Genomic DNA, 13,690 nt, shown 5'->3' with positions numbered 1-13,690 from the left:
TCAGCCACCCAGCTGAAAAAGTAAATTCTCACCAACTGTCTAATACCTTAAGGATTTCTTTTTAAAGTATTTATGAGATGATGTGGCTTTTAAAGTCAAAGATTTGGGGAGGCCTCTCCATCAGTGCCCTCAAAGATTTGAATGAATCCAAGTGGGATTATCTATTGATTTGTGCTTTGCTCTACAAGTCAAAAAGGAGGTAAATCATCAATCAACGGAAAGTAAAAATAACTCTTCAACATAGCATTTGAAAACATGCCAGTTGAGGAAAAGGCGGACGTAACATCCCCAGACAAACACATAGGTACAGTTCAATACAAAAGCTCAATTGAGACTGAAAACTCACGATGAATAAGGAGAATACAACATGTCCATTATGTGCAACAAATCCTACAAACCATACAGTGATATAGGTTGCTTAGTCCTACCCTCTACTCTACCTACCCACAGGAGCTAAACCAAAATGTAACGGTTGCGGTTTAAAACACATTGTTAACGTTGAAAAATGGCTGCAGTTTGGTTAAATTTAGGCATAAAAACTACTTAGTTCTATTTCGTATAGGCTTCGCCTTCTAAGCCACGCTATTGGGTTTATCCCTTCGCGCATGCGCAGTCGTGAAGATTTTCTTTCTTTAACTACGTCCGCAAATACTGTATATAAACAGAGCAGACCTGTTGTTCTGCTCCCACTCTTTCTTCAAGCTAGCAGTATGAAGAAGACTGTCAAGACCTCCGGCTCCAGCGGCGTCTGCCTCTGCCCTGCCTGCCAGTCCGGCTACATCTTCTCGCCGGATCTCCACCCCCACTGCGAGACCTGCCTCGGCGCCGCTCACGCCGGCAAGGCTCTCACCTCCGACGCCTCCTGCCCGTTTTGTGCCCGCCTGCTATCTAAAGAGCTTCACGTTTGTCTGGCTTTTGAGGTCGACGGAGAAGGGGGACGGCAGCTGGGCAGACTGACGTGACACCGTCGACGCCCTGGAACCGCTGGAAGAGGGTGTCTTCGACGGGCACGAGTCCGATGACTCGTCTCCCCCGTATGACGATTCCCTCACCAGTTTTCCTTCCTCCACGCTGGGAGGACTGGAACACGAGACAGGGATCGATGCCTTCTCACTATGGCTCTCCCCGTCTCCGGAACGGCCAGGGGCACCGTCTCAGCGGTCTTCCCCTCTGCCACAGGCGGCTCCACCCATCATAAAAAAGGCGGCGGACCAGAGAGGCATAGCGCTCCCGGCGGAGCTTCCAGCCCCCACTCATGGCCTCTTGAGCGGTGATGTCTACACACAGGAACCGCCGTCCAAACGGGCTCCACTCTGGCCGCACTTTACGGAGCTTCGGCCATTCGTGGAGGAGGCTCTCTCCCAGCCCGGGAAACTAAAGGCTCCAGTCTCTCGCTATGGCCCGTTCGCCCTGGTTCATAGCGACACAGAGGCAGGCTTCCCTTCGGTCCCCCCCCTGGAGCAGAGCCTGGCGTCCATCCTGCTTCCGAAGGCTACTTTTTTTGGCCCCCAGAAGCCGACCCCCCCATCCCCCCAGGATCAGGTTTGCGCCCAGGTTACTGACCGGTCTCACCAATGTGCGGCCCAGGGCTTGGCAGCGCAAAACAACCGCCGTCTCGGCCATGGCCACCAACCCAGAGGCTCTTCCTCCGGAGCTAGCCACGGAGATCGGCAAAGCTATGACTGCCATCCTTACCCTTGCCACGGCGACCACGGTGGCATTGTCAAGGATCCAGGCGTGGCAGACGCCCAGCGAAACATCTGGCTCCACATTTCGCAGCTACCCACGGAGGTCAGACGTCAGCTTCTGTACGGCCCCATAGCTCCCAATGGACAATTTGGGCCTCGCTTACAGACAGCCACATCCCACCTTCACCAGGCGACCAAGGAAGCGGAGCGTCTACGGCGGCTTGGCTCCTAGAAAGCGGCTCCTCAACAGCAGCGTCACCGCTCCATCAACCGCCATAAGAGGAAACGCCCCACAGCCTCCGCTGTGGCTGCACCTTCCCAGGCTTCGACCTCTGCTCCTCCGCCTGTCCCATCACAGCGGCAGCCGGCCCCTGACCGGCAGGCTCAGAGCACAGCGCGGCATGGATCAGGCTCACACACATGGACTCGCGGATGTCAAAACTGATATCACGGGGCTACACACTCCAGTTCGCTTCCCCCCCGCCTCACTTCATGGGCACGTTGGAGACAACTGTGTCATCCCAGGCAGAATCAGACGCCATGATGTCAGAACTACTGGAACTGCTGTCAAAAGGAGCAATTTCCCGCGTTCCTCCGGGGGAGGAGAACGCCATCAAGAAGGGATTATATCTGTGGATCTGAAAAACGCATACTTTCACATCCACATCATTCCCAGGCACAGGAAATTCCTGCGCTTCTTTTTCCAAGGGGCTCATTTCCAGTACAACCGGCTACTGTTCGGTTACTCTCTGTTCGGTTACTCACTGGCCCCACGCACTTTTTCCAAGTCCATGGAGGCAGCACTTCAGCCGTTGCGGAAAAAAGGCGTCAGAGTCCTCTTTTATCTGGAAGATTTGCTCATCCTGGCTCCCTCTCGGGAAAAGGCTGCAATGCACACTGTGGCGGTTCTGCAGCACCTGCAGACACTGGGTTTTGCCATAAACTGGCAGAAAAGCTCACTAGTTCCCACACAATCGAATCTGGGCGTAGTGCTAAACTCGATTGTTATGAGGGCCAGGCTGTCAACGCCAAGGCAAGACGCGCTGATCTCTCTCCTGTCGCACACCATGCGTGAAGGTGTCAGCACTGTCCGTCATGCGCCTTCTGGGCATAATGTCCGCGGGCTACATGGTGGTCCCCCTGGGGCTTCTCCACATGAGAAAAATCCAGAGGTGGTTCCTCCGCCAGCACGTCGACCCCATACGCCACAAGTGGCGAATGCTGACCATCCCTCCTTCTCTGCAGTCAGACCTGTCATATTGGGGGAACCCCTGGACCTTATCAGCTGGGGTTCCCCTGGGCAAGGTGACATCATACGTGACAGTGTACATGGATGCGTCTCTTACTGGCTGGGGAGGAATGTGCAAATCACAGGTGGTGGGAGGAGAATGGCCACCTCCCCCCCTCCCACACATAAACTGCCTGGAGCTGTCCACGGTGCTGAAGGTTTTAATGCACTTCGCCCCAGTGGTAGCGGGGAGACATGTTGTCGTACAGACAGACAATGTTACAGCAGCAGCGTTCATAAATCGCCATGGCGGCGTACGCTCGGCCCGGCTATTAGAAATTGCCCAGACCCCATATTGTGTCCCCTGCCTCTCATGTTGACTTATCTCCAAACATTGGTGGATAACGACTTGGCTCCGTCCACAGTCAAAGCCTACGCAGCAGCCATTTCATCCTGCCACGAAGGCTATGAAGAGAGGATGGGTTTTACACCCCCTCTAGTAAAGCGTTTTTTGAAAGGGGTCAGACGACAGAAACCCGCCGTGCACTCTCTCACACCCCAATGGGATCTGGTCCTGGTGCTTTGCGCTCTGGGGAAGCCTCCTTTCTTACATCCTCTCTCACTACCATGCACGCCTACAATCATGATATGTGCCGCTGCATGTGTACTGCCTGGGGTCCCCCCCCAATCTGGGTGGCTGGGAGGAACACGGGTGTCCCATAATTATCAATCATGTACTACCCTCACCAATCATGCATGCCTGCATTCACGGCTTGGGCTTTACAGCCAGCTAGGCCAAGTCATTACCATGGCAGGCTCCGTTATCAAGATAACGGCTTATCTGATACAGTCTCCTGTCAGTGCATGAGAGAGAGAGACAGAGAAGGGAAAAGTTTAGTCTATGTTCCACTTGTGGGCTCTGGGTCGCAAGTGGCATTGACTACATCAGCTTCGCCCTAACCCAATAGCGTGGCTTAGAGGGCTACACCTATACGAAATAGAACGATAGTTACGTTATTGTAACTCCAGATTCTATGAGTATAGGCGTAGCCCTCTAAGATTCGGGCCACCTGCTCCAGTTACAAGAAAAAGCTTATGTTGGGAGCAGAACAACGGGTCCGCTCTGTTTATATACAGTATTTGCGGACGTAGTTGAAGCCTGAGCGGTATGCAAGGCGGGAAAGAAAATCTTCACGACTGCGCATGCGCAAAGGGATAAACCCAATAGCCTGGCTTAGAGGGCTACGCCTATACTCACAGAATCTGGAGTTACAATAACGTAACTATCGTTTCGTTTGGAGAAAGATTGTGGTTTGGGTTCAAATCAAGTGCTCTCATACTTAGGGTTAGGGTAACATTACTTTCTGTTTTGCTCCTGTCACAATTACTACTACACTAGAGGGCGCCACCAGACATAAATGAACAAACCACTTATGCGGGTGTTTTTGGGGCTCGATGGTGTTTTAAGCCTCCACCGTTGACTTCAAGGCAGTGCTGCAACCTAACCCTAACCTTAACCCTAACCCTAACCCTTCCTTAACCCTAGTGCCTTCCATGCAGCGCTGCCTGGAAGACGACGTTGGGGGCTTAAAACACCAAATGCCGTTTTTGGGGGAGGACAATGTCATTATATGGATTCAATAAATGTGACATACCAAAATGAGTGAATATATCACACTAATATGTACCTAAAACTAAATTTAAGTTACAGCATTCATGTCTGCTCCGTAAATAACTTGCCCTGTGTTCTCCTTTGAGAAAACTGTTTGAAACCTGATTTAAACTAATTTACAAATTAAGCACTGCCTTTGTGGATATTGTACTATAACTTAACTTACTGTAACTTAAAAATGAAATTGTTTAATACTGGGTTGCCACAGTAATGTGATGTCTGGTTGAGGTTAGAGTTAAAGGTTTGGTTTATGTAAACCACACAGTCTTAGAAATTCTTTAATATAAAGCATGATGAGTGTAAGACAGCTAAAATAAGGCTTTGCTAACTGCAGCTGAATTTTACTGAATCACAGTAGTTAAACATAGGAGGAAGCCACAGCCAGGAATGAAAGGCGAGCTTCTTCTAATATAGAGTTAGTGTATTATCATTAGCCAAAGAGGGGCACAAAGAGAAGAGTAAATGGCACACATTGAGGGGAGCACTCCCATTCAGGCACTGCAGAATCTTTGGCCACATCTCTATCGATTTGTCCTTTGATAGTGGTCACAAGACAGCTGATAGATAGTGAAGGACACATTTCATTAGCTCCAAGTGTCTCCTTACCAGCCACCTCCTAAATCTTAGCGGCTTGTTGTGTAGCCCTGTCAATAAGTATGCCATCACAACAGAACTATACCCTGTTCACTCTGAATTCTCTCTATTCACTTCATCCAACATTGAAGAGATACATCATGAGACTCAAAAATCCTATGAAAAATCGAGGAAGGGATGAAGTGACCCTGCCCGGAGGAACCCCGGGGCCCCTGTTTGGAGCCAGGCCCAGATGGAGGGCTCATCAGCGAGCGTCTGGTGGCCGGGTTTGCCACGGAGCCCGGTCGGGCACAGCCCGAAAAAGCTACGTGGCGGACATCCCTCCATCCCATGGGCCCACCACCTGTGGGAGGAACCGCTGGGGTCGGGTGCGCTGCCACATGGGTGGCAGTGAAGGTCAGGGGCCTCGACGGACCAGACCCGGGCAGCAGAGGCTGGCTCTGGGGACGTGGAATGTCACCTCTCTGTGGGGGAAGGAGCCGGAACTTGTGCGGGAGGTGGAGCGCTACCGGTTAGATCTGGTGGGGCTTACCTCTACGCACAGTCTTGGTTCTGGAACCATACTCCTGGATAGGGGTTGGACTCTTTTCTTCTCCGGAGTTGCCCAGGGTGTGAGGCGCCGGGCGGGTGTGGGGATACTCACAAGCCCCCGGCTGAGCGCCGCTACGTTGGAGTTTAACCCGGTGGACGAGAGGGTCGCCTCCCTACGCCTGCGGGTTGTGGGGGGGAAAACTCTGACTGTTGTTTGTGCATATGCACCAAACAAGAGATCAGAGTATTCGGCCTTCTTGGAGACCTTGAGTGGAGTCCTGCATGGGGCTCCAGTCGGGGACTCCATAGTTCTGCTGGGGGACTTCAACGCGCATGTGGGTAATGATGGATACACATGGAGAGGCGTGATTGGGAGGAACGGCCTCCCTGATCTAAACCAGAGTGGTTGTTTGTTGTTGGACTTCTGTGCTAGTCATGGATTGTCTATAACGAACACCATGTTCGAACATAGGGATGCTCATAAGTGTACTTGGTACCAGAGCACCCTAGGCCAAAGGTCAATGATCGATTTTATAATCGTTTCATCTGATCTGAGGCCATATGTTTTGGACACTCGGGTGAAGAGAGGGGCGGAGCTGTCAATCGATCACCATCTGGTGGTGAGTTGGGTCAGGGGGTGGGGGAAGACTCTGGACAGACCTGGTAAGCCCAAACGGGTAGTGTGGGTAAATTGGGAACGTCTGGAGGAGGCCCCTGTCCAACAGACTTTCAACTCACACCTCCGGCGGAGCTTTTCGTGCATCCCTGTGGAGGCTGGGGGCATTGAACCCGAGTGGACAATGTTCAAAGTTTCCATTGCTGAAGCTGCGGTGAGGAGCTGTGGTCTTAGGGTCTTAGGTGCCTCAAGGGGCGGTAACCCACGAACACCGTGGTGGACACCGGTGGTCAGGGAAGCCGTCCGACTGAAGAAGGAGTCTTTCCGGGATATGTTATCCCAGACGACTCCGGAGGCAGGTGCAAGGTACCGAAGGGCTCGAAGGGCTGCAGCCTCTGCCGTGAAAGAGGCAAAGCAGCGTGTGTGGGAGAAGTTCGGAGAAGACATGGAGAAGGACTTTCGGTCGGCACCAAGGTACTTCTGGAAAACCGTTCGCCACCTCAGGAGGGGGGAAGGAGAACCATCCAAGCTGTGTACAGTAAGGATGGGCCGCTGTTGACCTCAACTGAGGAGGTAATAGGGCGGTGGAAGGAGCACTTTGAGGAACTCCTAAATCCGACTAATACGCCCTCTATGGTAGAGGCAGAGCTGGAGGATGAGGGGGGATTGGCATCAATTTCCCTGGTGGAGGTTGCTGAGGTAGTTAAACAACTCCACAGTGGCAAAGCCCCAGGAATTGATGAGATCCGTCCAGAAATGCTTAAAGCTCTGGGTGTGGAGGGGTTGTCTTGGTTGACACGCCTCTTCAACATTGCGTGGAAGTCTGGGACGGTGCCTAAGGAGTGGCAGACCGGGGTGGTGGTTCCCCTTTTTAAAAAGGGGGACCAGAGGGTGTGTGCCAATTACAGGGGTATCACACTTCTCAGCCTCCCCGGTAAAGTCTACTCCAAGGTGCTGGAAAGGAGGGTTCGGTCGATAGTCGAATCTCAGGTTGAAGAGGAACAATGCGGATTCCGTCCTGGTCGTGGAACAACGGACCAGATCTTTACTCTCGCAAGGATCCTGGAGGGAGCCTGGGAGTATGCCCAACCAGTCTACATGTGTTTTGTGGATGTGGAGAAGGCGTATGACCGGGTGCCCCGGGAGATACTGTGGGAGGTGTGGGAGTACGGGGTGAGGGGGTCCCTTCTCAGGGCCATCCAATCTCTGTACGACCAAAGCGAGAGCTGTGTCCGGGTTCTCGGCAGTAAGTCGGACTCGTTTCAGGTGAGAGTTGGCCTCCGCCAGGGCTGCGCTTTGTCACCAATCCTGTTTGTAGTATTTATGGACAGGATATCGAGGCGTAGTCGGGGTGGAGAGGGGTTGCAGTTCGGTGGGCTGGGGATCTCATCGCTGCTTTTTGCAGATGATGTGGTCCTGATGGCATCATCGGCCTGTGACCTTCAGCACTCACTGGATCGGTTCGCAGCCGAGTGTGAAGCGGCTGGGATGAGGATCAGCACCTCTAAATCGGAGGCCATGGTTCTCAGCAGGAAACCTGAGTGCCTTCTCCAGGTAGGGAATGAGTCCTTACCCCAAGTGAAGGAGTTCAAGTACCTTGGGGTCTTGTTCGCGAGTGAGGGGACAATGGAGTGGGAGATTGGTCGGAGAATCGGCACAGCAGGTGCGGTATTACATTCAATTTATCGCACCGTTGTGATGAAAAGAGAGCTGAGCCAGAAGGCAAAGCTCTCAATCTACTGGTCAGTTTTTGTTCCTACCCTCACCTATGGTCATGCAGGCTGGGTCATGACCGAAAGAACAAGATCCAGGGTACAAGCGGCCGAAATGGGTTTCCTCAGGAGGGTAGCTGGCATCTCCCTTAGAGATAGGGTGAGAAGCTCAGTTATCCGTGAGGAGCTCGGAGTAGAGCCGCTGCTCCTTTGCGTCGAAAGGAGCCAGTTGAGGTGGTTCGGGCATCTGGTAAGGATGCCCCCTGGGCGCATCCCTAGGGAGGTGTTCCAGGCACGTCCAGCTGGGAGGAGGCCTCGGGGGAGACCCAGGACTAGGTGGAGGGATTATATCTCTAACCTGGCCTGGGAATGCCTCGGGATCCCCCAGTCGGAGCTGGTTAATGTGGCCCGGGAAAGGGAAGTTTGGGGTCCCCTGCTGGAGCTGCTACCCCCGCGACCCGACCCCGGATAAGCGGATGAAGATGGATGGATGGATCATGAGACTGTAAGGGGAAGGAGATGGGGAGAGGAAGATTAAGGAGCTGTGCAACTCACTGATGCTTTCAATAAAAGATTGATTCTCATCTTTTGAATCACTCATTGGTCATGGTACATTATGTAGAAACAACTGGGCGGGCAAATTATTCCACAAATGCAAAACCTTACCTTTTCAAAGTCACTATACCAAGTAGAAATAAAGGTATTGTCTCCCCATTTTTCTGTAGGGTCCCTTAATTGCACAAATATAACACCCTACATTTCCCCTTACAACATTACTGGACAGGCTGATTGAATGATAATTGATGTTGAGGCCAGTCTGAGAAATATAAGCACCATTTCAGACTTCCCTTTGGTCTTTCCATGCACATTTGTAATAAATATCAATATGAAAAGTTAAAATCAAGAGGTTCTGTTAATGTCAAGCACAATTATAAAACTGACCTCAAATATCTGTGCAAATGATGTACCTTTTATTTTAGGATTTACTATCAAAGGAAAGTCAAACCATCCATTTTTATTTTGCAACTGATAAACAACTTGACTAAACTGACCACAGTTGAGCATTGGGAGCTGACCAGTCCAATCACATTAATGCAAATCATTTGAAGCAGTTGGAGTTTCAATGTTTTACTCAAGGGCACCTCAACACTAGCTGCTGAGAACGGGGAGAGGATTACTGATTTGCATTCCCCTCCCACATTGCCCCAGGTAGTCCAGGGATTCCAACCGGCTACATTCCAGTCACACGCTTGCCTGGCATATCGACAGAAAAGCACTGTCACGCGCATGCGTCATAAAAGGTGTTTGGTGTTTTAAGCCCCCAATGTCGTCTTCCAAGCAGCACTGCCTGGAAGGCACTAGGATTAGGCAATGGTTTAGGGTTAGGGTTAAGGTTAGGGTTAGGTGCCTTGAAATCGACGGTTGCAGCGCTGCCTTTAAGTCGACGTTGGGGCCTTAATCCTTGTGGTATCTTCCCTTCAACCTTGAAAAAAAATTTTTTTTTATGACATTTGTGACGCCTTTGTTTCACAATTAGTTTTTACTTTTTCCAACATTTAAAATTAAATTTTTTTTCTTCTACACATTTTCAGCTCTTATTTCTACGTCCAATATTTTCTGATATGAAACAAAAATTTAAAACGGGCCAATGTGACCCAAAGTCAACACACCATTGAGCGTTATAAAAGAAATTCAAGTAAAATGTAGAATGTCAACAAAACCACCCAGTTCGCTTTGTGTGAAAATATTCCCCCTGGTATCAAACAGCAAAGAGATAGGAAATCAGTCCAGCTGTTCATTTTCTTTCACTCTGTTCTACCCCGAGAGACAGTTGCTGCTGCTAATGGAGCACAGCAAAGGTTAGACTCACTGGTGAGCAGAACAGACCCACATGTGGTGTGACCTCTGACTCACCTCTGCAAATCCATTGCAAATACTGCTGTCTTTTCTGTTACACTTAAATGATCCAGTCCTTTATCCACAGCCTTGTGCAGCCTTAAAGGCTAAATATCTCAGCATTAAGCCGAATGTGGATGGGTTCCGCGACAGTTGTACCGATGCTACAGTATACTGTAAAAAAGTTCTGGTTTATGCAGGAGTTTATTCATGAAGGTGGTAAGTCTGAGTGCCTTTGTGCATGTGTGAATTTTCACACAAATACATGGCAATGTGGTCTTTTTTACATTTTAATAGATTTCCATCTCATTGCTGTCATTTCCATGATCCTGCATGTGTTTTTTCACTTATCCATAGATCACCATCATGCATTCAGGGTTAAGGGCAAATAACCGCAAATTAATGTTTAAAAAAAAAGCAGGGAATAATACAATTTGGTTGTTGGCAACCTCGGGCACACATCACTTGTTTTATTTTTGTCATTATGTATCACCACCACCCATACTCAGCTCCGCCCACCATAAATAAATCTAACCTTTCTTTTTTTTTGCTTTCTAATAATGTACTTCTGACATGTTTGTTTCATATAACTTCCAAGATTTCCCGGTGCATATACTCTTTCAACTGCTCTTTGATTTTAATTTAGATGGAAAATGAATCTGGTGACTTAAATTGAAAGCTCCTGTTTAAAATGTGCATAACAAATCTAGTAGTAATTCATGACCATACAGTATTTCAAATGTAAAGATAACAAAATACTAATTATTCAAGCAATTGAAAAGAGCCAATGGCACACTTTCATCAGGCACACATCGTCAGGGTTGCAAAAGGTATTACGTGATTTATACAGTACAGGTAATGTGAAATTTGGTATGCACTGTGCTTTAATTAACATCTCACCTACTTATCCAGCATGGCTAGGCTTCCTTAAATCCATGCCTACTAATGACACATGAGCTGTGATAAGGGAGCAATGTTGTCCTGTCACATTACTTTGTTTTAATGAAGCTCAGCGTAAATTCTTTCAGGAAGCCTTCTAAACCTCATCCACCTCTCTCTCTTTCTTCCTAAAACTGATCAGCTGTTTTCGAGGCGTTCACTTTTCAGTTAAACCAACCAGAATTGGCCATGAATTCCACGAGCCAATCACAGCATGGTATCCCTGCTTTAAATCTGTTTCTCTCTCTGCTGCTGTCAGTTGTCATGTCAGGCAAAGCGTGCAACCCTCCTCCTCCCCTTCCACCTCCAGTCATCATCACTCACGGCACCCTGGGTCTTCCTCTGGCAGACCGCTCCCATCGGTTCCTTTGGTCCGGTCTTCAGGCTCCTTCACCACCACCACCAGTGTCTAGACTCCATCGGGGGGATATGTCTTGGTTTCTCTACCCCTTATAAAATTATTTTTATAACGATGCAGTCTAATCTCCAAAGACTCTGTACATTTCATATTATGCATATGTACAAATAAACCTTTGCATAGCCTTTGAAACCTTTGAAATAGTTTTTAGTGTCCTAAAGAGTTATTACAAAGATTTTTTTTTAAGTCAATCATTTTACACCTCTCAGACCCACTGAGGACATAGATTTCTTTGTGTGAACAATATATATATATGAACTTGAGGTACTTATTTTTTCTCGTAGACAATGCCTACAAGACAGAAGTTGACCTAACAATTGTAGTTTGTAATGAGCAATTTGTTCTGTACTGTTTCCTGCAATCAACATAGTGCGGGCTCAGCCAAGCAAACCAACGTTCCTGTCTTGTTCTTATTTGCTGGGATAGATTTTGCCTTCTCTTTTAGTCTCTGATAAATCTCCATGAGGTAAATTGTTGATGCATCATGCGGTTCTTGATCCAAGTTAGATCAGGATAACCTCTATTTCGGAAAACATTGCTAATAATTAATGTCCTTCTGGAAGCATAATTGATTTGTGTTTCTATTTGTGGTTGTTTGTTTTGCTGCTCGCTTTCTTGCAGGTCATTAGTCCACTTATTACATTTTATACCTGCAATGAAAGACGCTAAGAAAAGAATCCTTTAATAATAGACCATATAAGATATAAAAAAAAGCCCAGAAACATGTACAAAATGTGAAAATGGATGTTGAATATTTGTAATTCATAATTGCATGTGTTGCCAGTTAAAGCAGTTTCCTGGTTTTAAGGTGCTGCAAGGCTGTTTTTTCAAAGTGGTGTTGTTAGTTCCCTGCGAACCATCGAAATTCAAGCCATTGTGGATTTTGAATAATTTTTGTGAGGAAAAAGATTGCAGTGGTCCATTCTACGGTGCTCCACTCCATCAACAGCCTCGCTAATAGAACTGCATGCCTGGGCCTAGGGCATTTCTCTAGCATTCTCTCTCTCTTTCTCGTGTGCAGAACAAGACCTTGTTCGGCTGTATAATAGATTTCCCACTTAACATGCAGATGAACACACATTCACAGAAACACAGACACATACACGTGTACACAAAAAATCTGGAATTCTAAGTGATACTGCAGTGGGCAAGAACCGAAAGCAAACTTCAGTGCTCGTTTTGTATTCACTGACTGTGATCTGTTTGGCTTGTTTACTTGAGTCCTTTGAAAGGCGTCCATTATGTCCCCACCATCTCCATCACTATGTCCCGCTAACGAAGAGAGGGACACTGAAGAGCTCCACAATACCTCCTGGCTTTGAATGTGTTACAGTCTTCTCTGCCAGCTGATGCCTACTGCCCTCTGTCTCTTTCTCTTTCTTTGGACAGAAAGTGTTGATTGCCCTCAATCTGAGCTATCACCAAACCTTCACGATGCAGTCTATGCTAAGAGGCGGTCATTTAAAATCTTATTGTCACTGCTTTGTGTGATGTGCAGAGTGTGTGTGTATTTGTGCAACACAACTAACCCAATCGATAATAGCACAGCGCTTGGAGTGGCTCCATTCTTCGTCCAGGGTCCTGTGTGTGTAAATGTGTTGGTTTATGTGCACAAATGCATGGCTGTGTGTGTCTTTGTGCCAATGTGTGTGTGCATTTTTCTGTGTGTGTGTGTGTGTGTGTGTGTATGTGTGTGTGTGTGTGTGTGTGTGTGTGTGTGTGTGTGTGTGTGTGTGTTTTTGTGTGGAGAATTGACCGTGAGAGCATTCAATAGTTTCTCCCACAATGTTTGTTCTTACGCCATATCGGCTGCCATATGCAGTCAAGAAAGTTCAGCAGTTTGTATCCCGGGGATCATCAAGCACAAGGCTTGTTTCAACACAACTACCTAAAGCAGCGAAATGTTGGACGAGACGTGTGGCCCAGTTAAACTACATACGATCCCCTGGAGGGAATAATTCTTCCTTGATTTATGATTGATAGATGCAGAAAAGCAGCACAACCCAGATACAGAAACATGGGACTGACTGTGAATTAAATAGCAATGACAGTATAGTGATGAATTGAATCCATTCCATAATTCATCCTTTAATTAGACTGGTCCATGTCTATCCATCATAGCTCGTGAGAGATGGATGGGATCACTGTGGTTTATTGATGAGGAGGTAGTTCATTTTGATTGCTCTCATATTTGACTAAAATACAGTGGCTGCAGCAGTCCGCCCTCATATTAATGGGCTGCTTAAAACTCATTTTAATAGACCATTTTGCATGTGAGGGCAACATGATGTGTGGAAACAAAGATTCTATGTATAGTCATGAAATAGTATTTATGAAAGAAATCATTTGTGCAGTAGGAGGAGCCACAGGTTCTGAATTTACTTTTTCCCGACTCT

This window comes from Sander vitreus, chromosome 9 (genome assembly GCF_031162955.1).
Source record: "Sander vitreus isolate 19-12246 chromosome 9, sanVit1, whole genome shotgun sequence".
Lineage (NCBI taxonomy): Eukaryota > Metazoa > Chordata > Actinopteri > Perciformes > Percidae > Sander > Sander vitreus.
The sequence above is the reverse complement of the archived record's forward strand: the minus strand, read 5'-3'. Positions refer to the sequence as shown.